Genomic DNA, 21489 nt, shown 5'->3' on the forward strand with positions numbered 1-21489 from the left:
AGATCAGATAGAGGTGGAGAGTTCACATCGACTAAATTCAGAAGTTACTGCAAAAGTCATAGAATCAAGAGGCAGAAACCCCCGCCACATACATCACAGCAAAATGGAGTAGCAAAACGCAAGATGTGCGTCATCTGCGAAATGGGCCGGAGTATGATGAAAGGGAAAGATTCGCCAAAGATTTTCTGGGCTGAAGCATGTAACACTATAGTTTACATCCTGAATCGTAGCTACACGAAGGCTGTGAATGGGATGACTCCACTACAAGCCTTTTCTGGTAAGAAACCTTCAGCTACACATTTTAGAGTTTTTGGATGTGACTGTTTTGTGCATGTCCCTGATGCTACCAGGACCAAATGGGAATCAAAGAGCCGGAAGTGTATTTTCTTCGGCTACAATGAAGAGGCAAAGGGTTACCGTCTCTATATCCTATTACCAAGAAGGTAATTGTAAGTTGCGATGTGGTCTTCTCAGAACAGCCGCATCAATTGGAGGAGGATGCTTCCTTCCCAGACAACCAGGACCAAGATATCCATCCAGTACTACTACCAATAGCAGACCGAACTCCCCCAATGGTGCTTGGGAAGATTCAAGACAAACAAGATGAAAAAGAGACTACAGAATCACAATGGCAACGGCCATTCTCGATGTGGGTAAAGCAGCTTTTGGATGGCAGATAACCTCCAGCCATTGAGGAGGAACCATCTGAACATTGCCGGTCCAAGAGATTAGAGGAGCAAAGAAGGGTGCTGGAACACTTGGTCAACTATGCTTTGATGATAGAAGTGATCCATGCTGATGAACCCAAGTGTCTTGAAGAGGCACAAGGCGATGATAGGTGGATGGAGGCTATGCAGTCGGAGTATGGCTCCATAATGAAGAACAACACTTGGGACTCTATGGATCGACCACCAAAATGCAAGGTAATCGGAACCAAGTGGGTGTACAAGACCAAGAAGAAGTCCGACGGCATGTTGGATAAGTACAAGGCTCGGCTCATGGCAAAAGGATTTGCACAGGTACATGGTTTTGATTATCACGATACTTTTGCTCCCATAGCTCGACTAACCACAATTGGCAGTGTTTTGGCTTTAGCTGCCTAGGGAAGTTGGCCCATGTTTCAGATGGATGTGAAATCTGCCTTTTTGAATGGAGATCTCAAGGAGGAGGTATACGTGGAACAACCACCAGGTTTTGAGATCCCCGGTTCAGAAGGTAAAGTCTGCAAACTGAAGAAGGCACTTTATAGATTGAAACAGGCCCCATGAGCGTGGTACCAACAAATTGATGCCTACTTTCTACAAAACAGGTTCAGAAGGAGCCCATCTGATGCAAATTTGTATATCTTCAGAGAAGGAGGCAGGTGTATGATCGTGGTTCTTTATGTTGATGACCTTGTCATAACAGGGAACCATGAAGAGAAGATCTCACAGACGAAGCATTTGCTAGGAAGAGAGTTTGAAATGATAGACCTCAGATTGATGCATTTCTATTTGGGGATTGAAGTTTGGCAGGAGCCGAAACAGATCTTTATTTCATAGCTGAAGTATTCTGGAGAGATACTGAAGGCATTTGGCATGGCTGAGTGCAAGACAGTTGGTATCCCTATGGAGGTTGATGCGAAGCTCTCAAACGAGGATTCATCACCACTGGTGGATGAAGCGAAGTACAGAAGGCTTGTGGGCAGCTTGATTTACCTATGCAACACATGGCCAGACATTAGTTTTGTGACAGGTGTACTAAGGAGGTTTTCCAATAAGCCCCGGTAGAACCATTGGAGGGCAGGGATGCGGGTGCTGAAATACATCAAAGGCACACTTGATTATGGCATCACCTATACCAAGGGCAACATCTTGACGGATTATGTGACTCGGATTGGGCAGGAGATGTGGACAATAGGAGATCAGTGACAGAGTACTGTATCTCACTTGGATCTGGAGTTGTGTCATGGGTCAGTGTCATGGGTCAGCAAGAAGCAACCCACAATTGCTCTTTCTTCTACCGAGGCCGAGTACAAATCTGCATGCTTTGCTTCTTGTGAGGCAGTGTGGTTGAGGAGGATTTTGGGGGACATGGGTGTAGTGCAGAACAAGCCTATGCAGTTATCATGTGACAATCAGAGTTGCATGGCGATTGCAAAGAACTCAGTGTTCCACGCTTGCACAAAACACATTGAGATTTAATATCACTTTGTACGCGAGCTCATCATGGATGGAGAGGTCGACTTAGTGTACTGTCCGACTACAGAGAATGTACATCTTCACAAAGGCTCTTGGAAGAGACTTGCTAGAGAGGCATCTTCATCACCTTCACATTGGACCGAAAAAGTAAGTTCACTTGCGGGTGGACATTGAGGGGGGGTGTTAGATATCAATGCTCCACTCTCGTGTAACTATGTGGGAACCAGCTAACTCTACTTGTAAGCCCCCCATATGAGGAGAAGGCATTTGAGTATCTCGGTTATCTGGTAGGTCTTGGTTTGGACACCAGATGGGGGCCATGTGTGGCCTGATGGCTGGATGGTTGCAGATAGAGTTGGCACATTGCCAACTAGGCTACATGCAAGTGCGGGAAGGCATCCTTGACTGACCGCACTGAGGGTTGACGGAGCATTTATTGGGGCAGCCAACTCTCAGTTGCGTGGCCCGTTTGGAGCCTCAGATGATCCCGGATGGCTCTATTTTGTGCACCGGTTCTATCGTATGGTCGGTGGCCTATTTCGGGACTGACCCCCAGTCGATCATTTTGGGTGGACTGGGTCGGTCACCCAAGTGAGCCTAACCGACTACAACTGGTGGCTATATAAGAGCAAGCTCGTGAAGCCCATTTCATCACTGGCTACAGTAACCCTGATTCCTTAGCATTTAGCCTCCGTCTTCTACTATTTCCAGCATGCCATCGAAGCTTCTTTCTTAGTAGCGCATGGTGGGCAGGCAGCGCCATCTATTGTATCAGTTCTACAGTAATCAAATTTTTGATTCTCCATACTATCTTATTTTATCTCTTGCGTACAAGATCCTGTTATCTGTTGAGCACAAACATTGTATTATTTTCTTATAATAGTTAGATATATAAGAGATCCGATGAGCTGTCGATGGTACTTGTCATTGACTGTAGGCTTGTCTAGAACTTTTGTAAGTTCAAACTTAGTTCCATGAGAGTGGCTGCAATCTTGCAATCTGCCACATGAAACTTCTTCAGGAGACTGTGCACATATTTTTGCTTGCTCATGAAGGTGCTATTTGAGTCTCTCCAAAACTCAATGCCAAGACAATAGTGCATAAATCCAAAATCTTTCATGTCAAACTTTGCAAATAAGTCTTGTTTCAGCTTCTTGATGAAGCTTTCATTGCTTTCTGTCACAACCAGATTATCAACATACAAAAGTACAATAGTGACGTCTTCCCCTTGAACTTTGTAGTAGAGAGTATGATATGCATTGGACTTCATGTATCCTAGATTAGCAAAATACTTGTCGATTTTGCTATACCAACTTCTCGATGCTTGCTTTAAGTCATCAAAACTTCTTGTCAAGTGTGTCTTCGAAGTATACTAGCTCATTTAAAGCCATGATGGTAGTCATGAGAGCATAATTGGTAGTTTCAATCTGAATTGCTTTGCCTTTTTGAGCATATGTCAATTCGACTGGTGGTCTGCTTCTTTTGGTAGACCATCTGAGTTGTTGCTCTTCTTGGGGTGTCTTTGGCAATTCTTGCTCTTCTTCATGAATAACACCTATTTCATTAATTTTGGACTCGTGCACTATCCAAATTCATTTTGTGAGATAATTTTGGATAAAACATTTTAAAAAAAGAGGCTCTGATAAAACAAAACATTGAGTCAAAAAGGAAGATTTTAAAAAATCAAATTAGAAAAAATGACGTGAGATGTTATTAAAACTAGAGTACATTAAAAATAGAGGACATCACATTGTTAAAAGAGACAAAAAGTAAGATTTTAAAAAATCAAATTAGAAAAAATGGCATGACATGTTATTAAAACTAGAGTACATCTCAAAAAGAGCACATCACATTTGTACAAGAAGTAGATCATAACTTAAACAAACTCTACATAACTCCCTACTGCCCAGAAACAACACACATGACTGACTAAATGACCAAGTGCTGAGTCCACTTCTAAGAACGACATACATAGTCGAATAAATGACTAAGTGCCGAACTATACCTAGATATTGGTTAGAAAGGAAGATGTTACATCTCAACAACACACATAGTCAAAAAGTCGACCAAGTGTAGAGGAGAGTAACAGTACCATTGACTGGATATAGCCAACTGAATTTTTACTCATTATCCTCATGTAGGGGCATTTCAAGGATAGATCAAGGGGACCATATCTTTGGTCAGGATAAAGCCATATGTTGTCAAAAAACACCTTAATACAGTCTCTCTTATCTTCTTAATCACCCAAAGTCTAGAAGATCTCATCATTGGTCTCTCTTATCTTCTCAATAACCCAATCTTTCACTGCCTCCATGGCTGTATCCTCAACATAATTACATGCAAAGAAGAAATTTAAGCAATCACAAATTGTTTCTTTATCATTTCTCTGTGAGGCTCTTATTGTTCTCTCAGCATCCGCATCAAATCGCCCATGATGAGAGCTGTGATAACAAAGGTTACTTAAGAAGTCTAAGAGATCTTGTCGTGCTTTTATCATACGTCTTAAAAGTCTTTCACTTTCTGCTATCTTGAGAGTCTCCTCCCTCTTTGCGTGCCTTTGTGCATCAAATTCCTCTCTCTCCATGTGTGTCAAAGGAGAACCTTGTCGAATTCTGGCCTCTCTCTGTGCTCCTTGGTCAGCAATCCATTCTTTGAGACTGTTAATTCCGAACTCCACGTCTTCGACAATCTCAAGGACATCCATGGGTGGGGAGATGATAAAGAAAGGGAGATGGACTACGATGGAAGAAAGAAGAAAGTGTTTGTGGAAGGACTAGGATGGAAGAATACAAGTTAATGAGAAGCACTAGGATGGATGAAAGAAGAGAGTGTTTGTGGAAGAACTAGGATAGAAGAATACAAGTTATCAAGATGGATGAAAGAAGAGAGTGTTTGTGGAAGGACTAGGATAGAAGAATACAAGTTACTGAGAAGGACTAGGATGTAAGAAATAAGAGAATGTTTGTGGAAGGACTAGGATGGAAGAATACAAGTGGACTAAGGCACGATGTGTTCATTATGATAAGGATAAGGGTTGGAATAAAGTGAGAGAAGCATTGGTAATGCTCTACTTTAAGTGAGTGGAGATTGTCCAACTGAATAAAATTTTGCAGAGCATTGGGAATGCTGTACTTTAAGTGAGTGGAGCATTGGGAATTGATACTTGCAAGTGAAATATATTACAAGTGAGAGAGAGAGAGAGAGCGATAAGACGAATACAAGTTAATTAGAAGGACTAGGATGTAAGAAATAAGAGAGTGTCTTGAAGGGATCGAAAGTGAGGGAAGATGTAAAGTGAAAGACGAATACAAGTTAATCAGAAGGACTAGGATGTAAGAAATATGAGAGCGTTTGTGGAAGGACTAGGATGGAAGAATACAAGTGCACTAAGGCACGATGTGTTCACTATGATAAGGATAAGGGTTGGAATAAAGTGAGAGAAGCATTGGGAATGCTCTACTTAAAGTGAGTGGAGACTAGGATGGAAGAATACAAGTGCACTAAGGCAGGATGTGTTTGCTATGATAAGGATAAGGGTTGGAATAAAGTGAGAGAAGCATTGGGAATGCTCTACTTTAAGTGAGTGGAGACTATCCAACTGAATAAAATTTTGCAGAGCAATGGGAATGCTGTACTTTAAGTGAGTGGAGCATTGGGAATTGATACTTACGAGTGAAATATATTACAAATATTACATCATCACATATTCGTATCAAAATTCTCATCACACAAGGATTTATTTCCAAATAATCACATCATCACACATTCATATCATAAAATTGTGTGCATGAAGAAATATATTACAAATATTACATCATCACATATTCATATCAAAATTCTCATCACACAAGGATTTATTTCCAAATAATCACATCATCACACATATATATCATAAAATTGTGTGCATGAAATAATTATACAAATATCATCAGTAAATGCCACTTAAGTAATAAGTCACAAATTGGTGTATAATCAACAAAAACTACAAACACAACATCATACATGCATCACAACTCTTCTGATGCTTCTAGTGGAGACTATGGCAACTCTTCTGATGCTTCTAATGGAGGCTGTGGTGCCCTAGATGTACACTCAGTCTCTACTTCTTCTATAGTATGTAGTGCTTTCGGAGTAGACTTAGTATCCTCTTCCTTAAATGCAAGCGGAGGCTGTGGCAACTCTTCTAATGCTTCCAGTGGAGGCTGTGGTGCTATAGGTGTACACACTGAGTCTCTACTTCTTCTGTAGTGTGCAGTGCTTTCACAGTAGACTCAGTCTCCTCTTCCTTAAATGCAAGCTCTGATATTGCTTCAATTACATGTTGTATTCTAATGGCAGCAATTAGGTCTCGAATGATTTTAGCCCTAAACAATTGTATATCCTCCTCTGAATATTTGAGCTCCAAAGAGTCTTCTGATGAGATCTGTGGCTTAAGTGAGAAAATTTCATTGAAAATCAACATGCAGTTGTAGGCAACTCTCCACCCACAACTATGCCCATCTTCCTGCTCTACTAGTAAATGCTTTTGGAAGTCTACCGAGTCTTTGTACTATCCTGTTTCTCTGATAGCAGATACCAACTTCTCAATCGACCTGCTCATCATGACATATTAAAAAAACTTAGTGTGTCTATTACATAAGGTACATAATATAGAAGTAACAACAGATTAATAGAATACTTACATTTGCACTGAGCCATGAAAGCCTACAATTGAGTTAACAAACCAACAATAGTTGTCTTCAAGGTCCCAAACCACTAGACTCCAATGTTCCCTACACGAATAATTAAGAACCATTATTATTTAATACAATGTTGCCAGTATAAGATGAAAATAAAGGTTGCCATGATACTTACATCTCATGATATGCCATAAATAGGACTCACATGCCATGTAAATGTAAAGGCTGTAACCATTTACAAACATCGGCTATTGTCTTTCTACTATCGCTAAGTATAGGAGAAAGGAGGGAATCCAACATATACACACGGTTTTGTATGGCTCTACCAAATCGTGAGATAACTATACTGCACCAACCAATAAATGAATATTAGCTTATTAGATTTAATCAAAATATTGAATTATCAAGCAGAGAAAAAGTTTGTATCAAACCTGAGAATGGCCATCATAATGTTGTTATTGACCTCATTTGAAGCTCTAGAGAGGATTGAAATCTCCTCTCCCCCAAATTCAAGATACTGAGGTCTATGTTGAATCATAACCCTAACATTAAAAGAGCTTCCCAATTCTTCCAATGAAGCCATGTTTGTAGAGTTGAGGTCTTCTATCCCCTTTGACTCTTTGACAGCATTCATTTCGCACTCCTCTGAGCCATTATCTATTTGCCTTGTGGGAGGGTCCATAATGTCGCCCTTAATGATTGCTCGAATTGTACATGTTATAAATGCATAGAGATGCAAATCCGTATATGTTGACAGTGTGGTGTCATTTTGTATCTCAAAAATTTGAACAAGTACCAAAAAGCAATTGTAGCCCACCCTCCATCCACAATTATAGATGTGGCTATTCTGTTGATGTGATACCTGACATGTTATATACTCTATTTGTTGTGCCAAGTCACATTGCCGCATGACTGTGTCGATAGCACCTACTAACTTTCGAGCTGATCTGCACATCAAAACATATAACAACAGTGAAAATGTGCATTGCATATCAATCTACATGTCAAGAAGTGACAACAAGTGTAGTCTATACTTACTCTAACACAGTGCCATGGACGGATGTCATTGAGTTGGCAAAGAAGCACTTCTTTGCAAAGATGTCCATGACTACTAGACTCCAATGTGAGCTGCATTATCAATAAAGAATAATTACTATGTTTGAGACAATTCTAGCAATACAATAGAAAAAACAAGTAGAATAATTACTGTGTTTGAGACAATTCTAGCAATGCAATAGAAAAAACAAGTAGGATTTGATGCTTACTTCTCATAATATGCTATAAAAATAACTCGTGCGTCATTCATAGGAACGTGCTTCAACCACTTGCAAGCATCCTCTATTGTTTCTTCTTTGTTGCTAAGCACTTACGAAATACAAGGATCGAGCATATATGAAACGCTTTGTATATTTTGCGAAAAATTTGCTATAACATTACTATATTTAAAAAAAAAGTATTAGCTTCTTGGGTTTAATCAAAATAAGCAAAGTATAAAGCCAAGGAAAAGGCTGCATCAAACCTGAGGATGGTTGTAATGACTTTGACATTAACCTCTTTCTTAGGATTCAAGAGGATTGAAATCTCTTCTTCACCAAATTCAAAAAAATGAGATTGTTGTCGAATTAACAACATAGCGGTGAATGAACTTCCAATCTGCTCCAATAGATTCATATTTTCATGACTCATCTTATTGAGAGAGTAGTCTACATCATATTCTTCTTCACTTGCTATGTCTTCTACATCCTCCTTCTGCTATAAAAATATAAAAAAGTTATGTGATGTACACATCCCAAATAAAGGCTTAAACAAGCAGATAAGGTTTCATAGATGCTTTCATTAGAGTGAGTCTCTCCTCCGCTTGGAGTTAAAATTTAAAAAGTAAGGTTTCATACATGCTTTCATTAGAGTGAGTCTCTCCTCTTGGAGGAAAAATTTAAAAAGTTATGAGATTTACACATCCTAAATAAAAATAAAGGCTTAAATAATCATAGAAGTATAAAGATAGAATGCTTTCATTAGACTCAGTCTCTTCTCCTCTTGGAGGAAAATATAAAAAAGTTATGAGATTTACACATCCCAATTAAAGGCTTGAATAAGCATACAAGTATAAAGATAAGGTTTTATACATGTTGCAATGTAGTCATATTTTCAGGTTGTTTCCCAATGGTAGTAATTAGACGCTGAATACTCTTAGCCCGAAATGCTAGCAGATCGGCTTTTGTATATGATTCCATTTTGACTGGTAACTCCAAATCAAAAATCTCTCTAAGAAACAACATGCAGTTGTAGGCAACTCTCCACCCACAGCTGTGCCCATCTTTTTGCTCCATTGGTAGACGTCTTTTGAATTCTACTTGATCTTGTTGCTCCATGGTTGTTCTGATAGCAGATACTAGCCGATATGCAGCACTGTCCATCATGACATATTAAATATATTAATAAGTCATGATCATAAGATACAAAATAAGAAAGTATCAAAAATATTAAGAGAATAATTACCTTGGGGAGTTGGCATGATAGCCTTCCATTGAATTCACAAACCATAAACGGTTGAGTTCAAGGTCCCAGATGATCAGACTCCAATGTGAGCTACATGACCAGAATAAAAATGATTATTGTTTTACACAAACTTGCCAAAGAAATAGTAAAAATAAGGTTAGAGTTGATACTTACGCCTCATGATAAGGCATTAAGATGATTCTCACCCCATCTAAATTCAAAGGGCTTGATTAGGTACAAACATCTTCTATAGTCTTTTGAGGAGAGCTAAGAATAGAAGAAAGGAGAGCATCGAGCATGTAGACACGATGTTGCACTACACTAGGAAGCTGAGAAATAACTACACTGCACCAAGAAATAAACAAACGTTAGCTCATAGAATTGATTTGCATTCTGCACTAGGAAACTGATATATAACTACACTATATAACTACACTGTGAATAAATAAACAAATGTTAGCTCATTGAAGTAGCAACAAATAAACAAACGTTACTTGAGAATGGCCAAGATAACATTGTCATTAACCTCTTTTAAAGGATTGGAGAGGCCCTGAAACCTCCTCTCTACCAAAGCTCAAATACTGAGGTTCTCGTTTCAAAACGATCCTAACTTCAAATGAGCTCTCCATTTTATCCAATGCAGCTAAATTTGCAGAATGGGTCTCTGTCATAGCTTGTATTCTATGTTTGGCGTCATTCTGCTTTTCCATGGTGCCTTTAAAGCTCTTGTGTTGCATTGTTGAAGTAGAAGGGAGTGCCTCCATATTGACTCCATCCATTTCTTCTCCCTCTATTACGTGTAAACAAATATGAGAGACTAGATTCATTATCTTTAAATTTAAATCTTATTTAAAAAATTGTATTTAGTTGAGAAATAGAGAGTTCATACCAGTAAGTATTGTCGTAGTGGCCTTTTTTCATAACCCTGCGAGCCATAATTATCAAAGAAGGCATCATCATGTTTGTCTTCATCCACCAACCTCTCTCTGAACGGGTCATGTAAGTCCATCTTTTCATCATCATCAACTGGGACATTATGATCTTCAAGGTAATCATCCATGTCATCAGTGTCCTTGTGGTCTATCTCTTTTTCATAGCCTGTGGTTAGATCTGCTTGAAGCTGAAAATAAGCCATGAAATGCTTATTTTCAATAATATTTGTGGAGTTGCCTTTTCTGAGGAGATCCTCAAATAAATATCCCATCTTGCACAAGGTGACCTCCCAACCTACCGGTAGCAAATTCTCCATCATGGTAAGCAAGAGACTCCCACTTTTTGCAGGACTTCCATAGTTGTTTTTTTGATAATGTATGGACTTGGGAATATCTTGCTCTTCTAGCATCAATCTCAAATTATTTGAATTCCCTCTTATGTTCTTTTGTAAGGAGTGATCAGGGTTGGGACTCTGCATACACAAAAAGAATGATTCAAGAGATTGAATCGCTATGCCACATTCTCTCTTGCCTCTCTTTGCTGCATAAACACCACTAAAGATCTTCAAATCTGATGAATATGCTCACTCTAGAGTAACCTGCATGGCTTCTTTGTCTTTTTTATCAACAAAAATGACAATGTTGCAAATTTCCACTTTGCTAATGGTGGTATATACTATTCTATCAATGAAGTTATGGATATCATCGCTAGAAACTTCATTGATAAAGAATAGTTGTGGATTATCCCATGCTGACTCATTCTTGAAGAAGTCATCTTCTGAAACTCCCCTGAAGTTCAAAAGCTTTCTAGACTCTGCTGTAACCTCTACATTGAATTAAAAGCTTTGGTGCATATCTGTCGACATCCTTATCTCGCTGATTATTCTTTCCACATATGCAACCACTTGTTGTGGGATTTCTTTTCTCATATAAGAGGTTACTATTTCTGACCCATCTTCATCCTTTTTAATCCACCTCGTGTTTGCCCATAGCTTTACCTTGGGTGTTGGCAAAGAAGCTATATGCTTAACCACATTATAGTCAATGTTACAATGAGTAAGTGGAATTTGTTTCTCTGACAGCAAATACTTAATGGCACTATGCATTGCATCACGCCTCACCTGTACATTGATGCATTCTTCCATGCAGTGGTCTTTGTCTTTTTTTCCAAAAAACCATTCTTTCTTTAAAATTTTTTGTGTTGCCATGGATACATACTTGTCAGGTAAGTACTTTATAGGCCTCCACATCCTTGCCATCAACTCCTTCTTATCCATTACCTTTGACTTTCTGGAGATAAACAAAGGAGCTTCATAGGTCAATTGTCCACGCTCACAAGCAATGCACGTTTCAAGCATCTCATTGAACACTTCAACAGGACGAAATATGATAGAAGTGTAGTCGGCATATCTGTCCCTCACCACCTTAAGGCTTGTCATACTTTCTTCTCGCTCTTGAGTTCCCCTAGGCACAACTGCACTCAAAGAAGTATAGAAGTTCGTGAGTGTGTCGACATCTGCTTTTGTGACCTTTTGCTTCAAATCAGGATTTGGAGAACCAAATGTTGTCCATATAACACTTGCCTTCTGTAAGACCTCTGATGTTGATGATATCTAATGCTTTCCATGGACATAATGATTAAGTCTTTCGGACTCAATCAAATACTTGATCTCATGCTTGAATATACAGACTGTTGCAGGATAATAATGGAATGAACTTATCTTTGCAAATTGTTTTGGAGTGAGTCTTTTGACCTCCTTTGCTTCCCTTGCGATCTGATTACAAGCATAAGCCCAATGTTGACCATCAATGGGCTGGAATTTGCAATGAAGGAGGAATTCCTTCTTTGCTTCCTTTAGCATATTCTCACCTTGTGCCTCTTCACCTTGTTCTTGTGGAATATTTTTAAGAGTGTCTTTAAAGAATCGACTAAAGGTTTCCTCGAAATGTGTAGGCCCTGTAAATGTTATTTGATCTAGAAAACTATTTTTGCTTGGACAAAACATTATTGGGTGCAAGACCACATTGCTTGCCATAGGTTTCTTACCATCTCTCAAAGCGTCGTATATTTGCATTGCATAGGATATATCAAGGCTTCAGCTATTAGTAAAGAGAGATGCAGCTTCCACATCTTTGGCATTCACAAACCACGTCCTTTGACCCCAGATATATCCCACATCATCATCTGTAACTGCTTCATTAAGACGCAGATTGAGATTTTTATTGATGTGAGTTCATCCTGATCATCTTCAGCCTCAGGTTCTGAGTCTTCTTTATCTTTCTCTTCTTTTAACCATTCATCCACATTATCTCTTTCTACAGTGGGACGATGTCTTTTTTTACTGCTTGGAACTGTGGCTCTTGCAGTACTAGCCTTTTGCATTTCACATCGTGGTTTGCTAGCAAGAGCTTCTAGCATAACTGCAGTGGATCGACCTTGATCTTCTTCAAATTTTTTAAATTCCCGTGCACTCAAGGCTTGTGTTTCATCATCCTTAGTTACATCCACCATTTCTTGCTCTAGAAGTTTGCGCTCATGTTCTACACGTTTGTGATAGTGTACCTGTTCTTCTTGTCCTTGCATCGAAGTCTGAGCTTTTTGATCTCCTTCATGTGAAGATCCTTGAATATGAGGAGCATATTGTGCATCCTGAAAGTACTTAAACATTATCTTTGCATGCATCCTTTTTGCCACCACACTAGGAAATTCCTCCCAAGTATATGAAAGAGTGTCCAATGCACTTTGCAGCTTTGGAAACTTTGATGGTTGAGGAGGAGGCATCACAAAGTTCTTTGAGTCTCTCCTTGACACAACAATATGAATACCGCCAACTTCAGGATCTGAACTCTTTGTAAAAATATCCACAAAAGTCTCTTTTGGCTCTATCATTATGCCTATCACAAGGCTTGAAGTCATATCTTTTTTGAAGAAAGTAGCATCCCATGGATCTTCATCACCATTGAACTCCCTTTTTGACATAAGTAGAAAGAGTCTCTTTTCCTTTTGATGAAGAAACCAAGCTCTTTTGCCCATGTGATATCGAGTCCACCTACCAAAGCCATTGGGGCTATATTCCTTTCCTTTGAAATTCAAAGTGACATCAGAAACCCATTCTCTAATCTCAGAGTCATTTAGGATAGCCACCACATTAGTTGATTGCTCCATAATCCTACAAGAAAAGATAAGGAAGAATTTAGATACATACAAGTAAAGTACAATATACAACACTTGATACAATAAATGTGGGAAATAGCCCAAAAGGCTTTACAAGGCTTCATATGGCAATAAATGTGGGAAATAGCCTAGAAGGCTTTACAAGGCTTAAATATTTGTACAAATGTAAACAAATTAGCCAATAAAGCTTTACAGTAATATAAAATGTCGTCTAGTGATAAAGCTTCAATCTTCGTGAAGACATGTAATCTATCCATCCATTGATTTGCCCTCTAGTCATAAAGCTTCAATCTTCGTGATGACATGTAATCTGTCCATCCATTGATATCTGTGCACTGATACACAACTGATGCAATCTACCCACTTAAAACTGTTCCACTGATATCCACTTATGCAGACCACATGATATCCACTTATGCATCCCACTGATACTTGTTAAATAGTAAATGGTCAGGATGGTCGGGTTTATTACAAGGCGCTTCATATGACAATAAATGTAAAAAATAGCATAGAAGGCTTTACAAGGTTTTTTATGACAATAAAGGAGCTTAAATATTTATACAAATGCAATAAAAATAACCAATAATCATCAAGCTCCAATATGTCCCATGACATGTAATCTGTCCACTGACATATGTAATCTGTCCACTAATATCTGCTCATGCAATCTGCCCACTGATAAACTTCTTGGTAAATGGTAAAAGGTCTTATTTAATAGCATGTTATGAGTGTTAACTGCATGTGAGCGAAGGGACTGACAACGATTAGGAACTAGTTAGAAAAATTTGAGCATGGCTTCTCTTGTCTCTCTCCCTCCCTACTCTTCTCTCTCATTTCTCATTCTCTCTCTCCCTTTGGTGGCCACGGCCCCGAAGAGCCCCTCTTCTCTCTCTTAATTTCTCTCTTTCCCTCTCTCCTCTTGCCACGTTTCATTCTGATAAGCATCTCTCTCTCTCCCTCTCTCTCCCTCTCTCTCTTTCTCTCTCTCTCCCTCTCTCTCTTTCCCTCTCTCTCCCTCTCTCTCTTTCTCTCTCTCTCTCCCTCTCTCTCCCTACTCTCTCCCTCCCTCAAGCAGCCACGGCCCCCAGGAGACCCTCTTCTCTCTCTTAATCTCTCTCCCTCTCTCTCCTCTCTCTTTCTTTCCCTCCCTACTCTTCTCTCTCATTTAAGGAGCCCCTCTTCTCTCTGTGAATCTCTCTCTCTCTCTCCCTCTCTCCTCTCTCTCTTTCTCTCCCTCCCTACTCCTCTCATTTCTCATTCTCTCTCTCATTTCTATTCTCTCTCTCCCTTTGGCGGCCATAGCCACCAAGAGCCCCTCTTCTCTCTCTTAATTTCTCTCTTTCCCTCTCTCCTCTCTCCTCTCTCTTTCTCTCCCTCCCTATTCTCTCATTTCTCAAATTTACAAACTCAAATATAAATAAAAAACTAATTAAAATAGAACTTAAAAACTCAAATAAGAAACTAATTTAAAAAGAATTGTAATGCCTTCTAAAAGACCCCCCTCCTCAAAAACTTTAATAATAAACTAATTGAAAAAGAATTGTAAGTAAAGAAAAAGAATTACAAGACGAATTTTAAGAAATAGAACTCAAAAACTTTAACAAGAAACTAATTGAAAAAGAATTGTAAGTAAAGAAAAAGGATTACAAGACGAATGAAAAAGAATGCAAGTACCTGGAAAAAGTGAAAAAAGTAAGGCTCCGCTTATCCTTTCTCTTCCGCTCTTGGTTGCTTCAATGAAATGAGGAGAGAGTTAGAATGAATGAATGGAAAGAAAAGTATATATAAGAAAAACTAGCCCACTCCTCCTACGCATGATAAATTTGAATTTTCAAAAAAGAGAGGGAAATTTGAGTTCATTATAAATTTGAATTCAAATTTGTGTTCAACATTCTTCTCATACTTTCTTCTCGTAAGTCCCTTTCATTCTTCTCGTAAGTCAAATCTTATTTGTCGCTCTTGCTCGTGATAGTAAGTCAAATCTTATTTGTCGCTCTTGCTTGTGATAGTAATCTTATTTGAGCAAGAATCCTATTTGTCGCTCTAGTAAGTCAAATCTTATTTGAGCAAGAATCTTATTTGTCGCTCTTGCTCGTGATAGTTCTACTCTTAGTTGTAAGAATTCAAATTTGTGTTCAACATTCTTCTTGATACTTTCTTCTAGTAAGTCCCTTTCATTTAAGTCAAATCTTATTTGTCGCTCTTGTACTCCCTTGTTTCTCTCTCCCTCACTCTCTCTCTCTCTCTCCCATACCTTTCCCCCACACTCTCTCTCTACAATCAGAGATGAGTTCACTTATGAAGAATAAGACTTGGGACTTGGTTTCTTTGCCACATGGAAAGAAAGCATTGCCATGTAAATGGGTCTACAAAATGAAGGTCACAAGTGATGGTGTGCCTAGGTACAAGGCCTGTTTGGTCGCTAAAGGGTTCAAGCAAGAGAAGGGGTGGACTTTGATGAGTCATTCTCTTCGGTTGTGAAGGTGACCACACTTAGATGCATGCTTGGACTAGTGGCATCAGAGGATATGGAGCTTATGCAAATGGATGTCAAGACAGCTTTCTTGCATGGGGATTTGCATGAGGAAATTTACATGGTGTAGCTAAAAGGCTTTGAAGAAAAGGGCAAAGAGCTTTTAGTTTGCAAGCTGAAGAAGAGTCTCTATGGTCTTAAGCAAGCACCTAGAGAATGGTATTAGAAGTTTGATGCTTTCATTCGGTCCCAGGGTTTTAGAAGGAGTGAAATTGATCACTGCCTCTATACTAAAAGGGCTAAGGATAATAGCCTGATAATCTTGGCACTATATGTGGATGATATGCTATTGGCTAGCAAGAATACTTATGAGCTAGATGCATTAAAGGCCAAGTTGCATGAGGCCTTTGATATGAAGGATTTGGGACTTGCAAATCATATTCTTGGTATGCGCATCACGCATGGTCAGAGTAGGAAACTCCTTTGGCTTTCACAAAAAGAGTATGTTACAAAAGTATTGCAGCGTTTCAATATGGAGGGGGGAAGGAAGTGAGTACTCCATTGCCTCCATATGTGAAACTGAGTCATATAAATAGTCCCAAATCAGATGAGGATAGGGCCATGATGGCCAAGGTTCCTTATGCATCAACAGTTGGGAGTGTTATGTATGCTATGATAGCTACTAGACCAGACATTACATTTGCAGTGGGAGTTGTTAGCCGGTATATGGCTAATCCAGGAAAGAGGCATTGGGAGGCAGTTAAGTGCATCATGAGGTACATGAAGGGTACCAAGGAGATGTGCATCTGCTTTGGTAGAGGAGACATGTATGTACTTGGGTACATACATTCAGACAATGCAGGGCATGTGGATAGTAGGAGATCCAATTCTGGTTATGTGTTCATCTTTGTAGGTGGTGCAGTGTCGTGGATGTCTCGTGCACAGAAGTGCGTTGCTTTGTCTACCACAGAGACTGAGTCTGTTGCAGCCACAGAGGGTTGCAAGGAGGCTATATGGCTTGATCGGCTAGTGGGAGATTTGGGGATTCATACAAGTGTATCGACATTGCATAGTGATTCCATGAGTGCTATTCAGCTAGCATATTCAGCTAGCATGGAATCCGGTCTTTCATGCAAAGACCAAACACATTGAGGTCAGGTACCATTTCATCAGGGAGGTACTTGAGGACAATCGCATAGAGCTTGTTAAGGTTCATATAGATGATAACCCTGCACATATGCTGACGAAGAGTCTACCTAGTCAGCGGTTTGAGTATTGTCGTGTATTGATGGGCATTGGATAGTATGCTCACTGGTTGTTCTCCCTTAAAGGCACATTGTCCTTTAAGTGGGAGGTTGTGGGGGTTAAAGGCCACTGTGCCTTTACCCCGGTTATGTACAATACTCAAACACATATATAAATGAATGAAAAAGAAGATTAGGGTGTTCTGCACCCACCAAAACTTGTGTGGCTCTCTATTTCTCTCTCTCCCTCTTCCGTTCTTGCTTCCGTTGTGAGCACTCTCACACAGCTTTATTAATAAGCATAGTATAACTTTGCCTTGACGTGATGCTATATGCTTACTAGTTTGTGGATCGATTTGTGTAAGGGCCTTGTAACATTGGCTAAACTCATGGCATTATAGAGTAAGCTTGGAAACTAAAAATTCAAAATGGTCTCCATAGAAGGGAGCCCTATTTCATCTCTCATAAAATTACTTTATTATTAATAGGCACGTTAGCTTCATTTGCAAGTTGTGGAGATCAGGATGTAGTTTAATGCTTTCATTGTGAAGACCATTAAAGACAATAGAATGACATTCATAAATGATATTTTCATTAACAAAAAACAAGTCCTAAAACCTTTTCATAAAAGATATCAAGATCAATAGTAGCCAAATTACTAACTAAAACAATGAGGCATATAACAAAGATTAAACTTATGAAGCATGACTACTTCAATTAACTTATTAAAGACAACTCAATGCAAGGTTTCTAAAGTTTATAGCGTAATCCACCCTTAATGTACAAGAACTTATTCCCCTCTTCAGTGTGTAAGGAGTTGAAACAAGGTAGAAAAAGAACGGCATAACTAATTGCAACTTGCATCACAAATGACATCACAACCTCTCTTGCAAATGTGATCTCTTGCTCACATTTACAACTTGCTTTGAATGGAAAGAGGACATTGCATGCATTATGGGGTGGAGCTTTGGAGAGATATGGAGAAGGAGAATCACATAAACATGCTAAAGGAAGGCACTTTATTCCAAAGGAAGGTACTACTTTATTCAGACACTTTATTCACTACTTTATTCAAAAACTTTATTCTCTTAAAAGATTGGAGTTTTATTCTCTTAAAAGATTGGAGGTGAGACCTCAAGAGAAGGAAACAAGAATGAGAAACAAAATTTGAGGATGATAAGGGAATATGGGAGCTTAGAATGAGTAAGTAGAATAAGGGGGGATTAGAATACAAGGGGAGCGAGTGTAATGAGCACTTGGGGGGTGCAGTACCGCAATAAAATCACACCTCTTTACTTTATGAACTAATGAATTTTTTTATAAATTTGAATTACAAAACCCCTATTGTTATTGTAATTCTGTTAAAATTTTTATTGAAGAGAACCCCTCCTTTTGAATGCACATGGTATACTAGCATTCTATTAGGGGAGCCCTTGAGAATGAGGTGAAAGATTGCATGGGAAGCTAGCATTTTTAGAGTCAAGTTACAAACTAAGAGCCGAAGTGAAGACCGGGAGTCAAAGCTGACGTGCAATGCCAAGAATAGCATGCATGCGAACACACACCCACTTTTGTTTGGGTGAAAATACACACACACACACATCCCCAACACGAACTAGAGGTGCAATCACCAAGCGAGAAAGGATGGCTTACTAAGTGAAGATACATAGTTACAAAGGGAGAGCCTAAACGACTCATGAGACTCACGTAAAGAGTTAGGGAAGGAAAACGGGGCTAAATGAGCGTTTAATGAAAGGACACGCTCCAAAGTAGATAGACAGATCTACGTAAAGAGTCAGGAAAGGATTACGCGGGTAATGAGCGTTTGAAAGTCACGTAAAGAGACGCTCCATAGGACATAGACAGATCTATGTAAATGCAAATCTAGCGAGGCCAACCAGAGATCTAGATGAATACGTACGTAGATGCAAATCTAGCGAGGAAGAACATAAACAGGGAGGCCGTCTTTGATTTTCATGGTTAACGAGAGGCTGTAGGACGGAACGTATCCGTCAGCCACCTTCATCTTGAACTCGTGAATCAACGAAGCTGCCACTGCTTTCATCTGCATGATCGCCATCTCCTTCCCCAAACACACTCTCGGCCCTCCTTGAAATACCGGAAACTTGTAAGGACTCGCTTGCACAAACTCTCCCCCCCCGTCCAGCCACCTCTCCGGCTTGTACTCCTCGCAGTCTTCCCCCCACACCCTCTCCATCCTCCCCATCGCATATGGATGGTAGCTCACCTGCGCGTTCTTCCCCACCTCTGTCCCGTCCGGTAGTACGTCCCCTTCCTTCGCTAGCTTCGTGTCGTGTGGCAGCGGTGGATATAGCCTCAGTGACTCGTGCACTGCCGCATGTAAATACTGCATTTGCTTCAGCTCTTTGAACGAGAACACCGCCCCTGATATTCCAGCTCTACCCTGGTGAGCTGCTTTCTCTCTCACGGTAGTACTGTCGCTGTGTTGCAGTCCTCCCGTGGCCTCGCCTTCCTCACTAGTGTCGCTCCGCGCTCGCAGAACTCCTTGTATCTCCTCAAGGATGGTGTTTTCTACTCGCGGATTGAGACTCAGCAACCAGAAGAACCAGCTCAAAGCAATCGAGGAGGTGTCCCTCCCCGCTAGCAAGAAGTTTATCACCATGTCGCTCAGTAGCTCGTCAGATCTGGCCTGCTGTGTTTGTGCGTCCTCCTCTTTACTGGGACTCGTAGAAATTTGCCGATCCATGCACTGCGCCTTCTCCTCTTCTGCAAGACACATGAACCTGAACAAGAGATCAGGGTTTTGATTTTGGATGGCAGCCTGCACCTGCTCGTTTCTTCGTTTGCGGATCGCATCCATCGCAAATTCGTGCACCACCTGCAAAGCTTCCCGCATTCGTTTCTCTGAGCCTATATTAAGGGCCGCCTTGAGCTTCCAAAGCCAAGAGGGTGTTATAAGCCTTTGGCCACTGAGCTCGGTAGCATCGTCAAGGGCCTGTGCAAAGGGTACATTGTGGAAAGAGGGGTTAAGACAACCTGGATCAACTCCCAGAGAAATTTGGCATATATTGTCAAATGCGAATCTGAGAAACACGTCCTGCAAATCCACTAGAGTGCCTTCATCGCGTGCTGCTCTCAGCACAGGCAGAAGACGTGAAGAAATTAAGACCCGAATAGACTCCAAGATCAAGCTCCTAAGCGAGTGCGAACTGAACTCGTGACTGGCGACTTTCCGTTGGGCTTTCCATAATTCACCGTCGACATTCAGAATCCCTCGCCCCATCAGGTCCTGCATCATCATGTGGAACCGGAAGCCTTTGGGATAGTTATGGAAGCCGGTTTTCAGGATGTGCTCGATGTTTGCGGGGTTAGCAGTGACGAACATGTCAATACCGCAGAGAACAGTTCTGATGGTGAGGGAGGGAGAATTGCGCAGCAAGTCTGCGATCCAATCGTAGAGTCTGCTCTTGTTTCGCAAGAGGGGGATGGAAGAGCCGAGGATGGGGTAGATGGGCACCCCAGGGTTCTGCCCAAAGCGAGGGTGGTGCCACCAGACGAAGGAGAGGAAGGAGATGAGGAGCATTAAGCAAGGGAGGGAGATCAGGAGGAGGGGGATAGAGGCAGGAGAAGGTGAGATGAGGAGGAAGCTCATGGTTATCTTTGATCTCTATGATGGAGGAGACTCACAAGTGAAGCAAGGAGCAAGGAGCAAGATAGTCGCAAGAGGGCTCTATTTGTAAATCTATGGGATCCATGTAGGAGAAGAGAGTCTCAAAAGGGGAGGTGGGGGGACATAAATGAATTTTGCATTAGCACTAGTTTGGTAGAAGGACGCACAAACTCTCCTAGGACACTTTTATTGTGAGTGGCTGTGCATTAGAATAAGGGGAGAGTACATTTAAAGGAATTGAATTTTTGGCCTCTTCCCAAATTCCCCTTCTTAAAAGTTCTAGTTCTCTCCTTTAACTTATTATTAATGATTTCTTTGCAAAGTACAACATGGACCAATTGTCTAAGTGGCATAGGAAAGTGAGATAGAGGATACTTATTACTTTACTAGTGCAAATAAACAATATTCCCTTTAGTGAAAGAACAACTAGGGATATGTACCACTTTCCTGTTGTAGAAAAAAGTTAGTAATCCATGAGTCTTTATTGGCTTTGTAGCAAAGAATTAGAAGTCTCTTACAATTATTTTCTAAGTACACTATTTTTTAGGTTTTTAAATTCAATACTTTATTGCTTTGTTTTTTGTCAATTTCTACTTTTAGAAAGTCAGTTTTAAGGCACCCCCCCCCCCCCCTCTCTCTCTCTCTACCCATGAGG

General features: G+C 40.2%; 1 pseudogene; it reads right to left on the minus strand.

The window, feature by feature from the left end:
* Nucleotides 1-18886: 18886 nt before the first annotated feature.
* On the minus strand, nt 18887-20948 carry LOC147902954 (cytochrome P450 94C1 pseudogene; annotated as a pseudogene).
* Nucleotides 20949-21489: the final 541 nt, after the last annotated feature.

The sequence above is a fragment of the Dipteris shenzhenensis genome, chromosome 4, assembly GCF_047967505.1.
Source record: "Dipteris shenzhenensis isolate YYH24624 ecotype China chromosome 4, Dip_SZ_1.0, whole genome shotgun sequence".
NCBI classification, from domain to species: Eukaryota; Viridiplantae; Streptophyta; class Polypodiopsida; order Gleicheniales; family Dipteridaceae; genus Dipteris; species Dipteris shenzhenensis.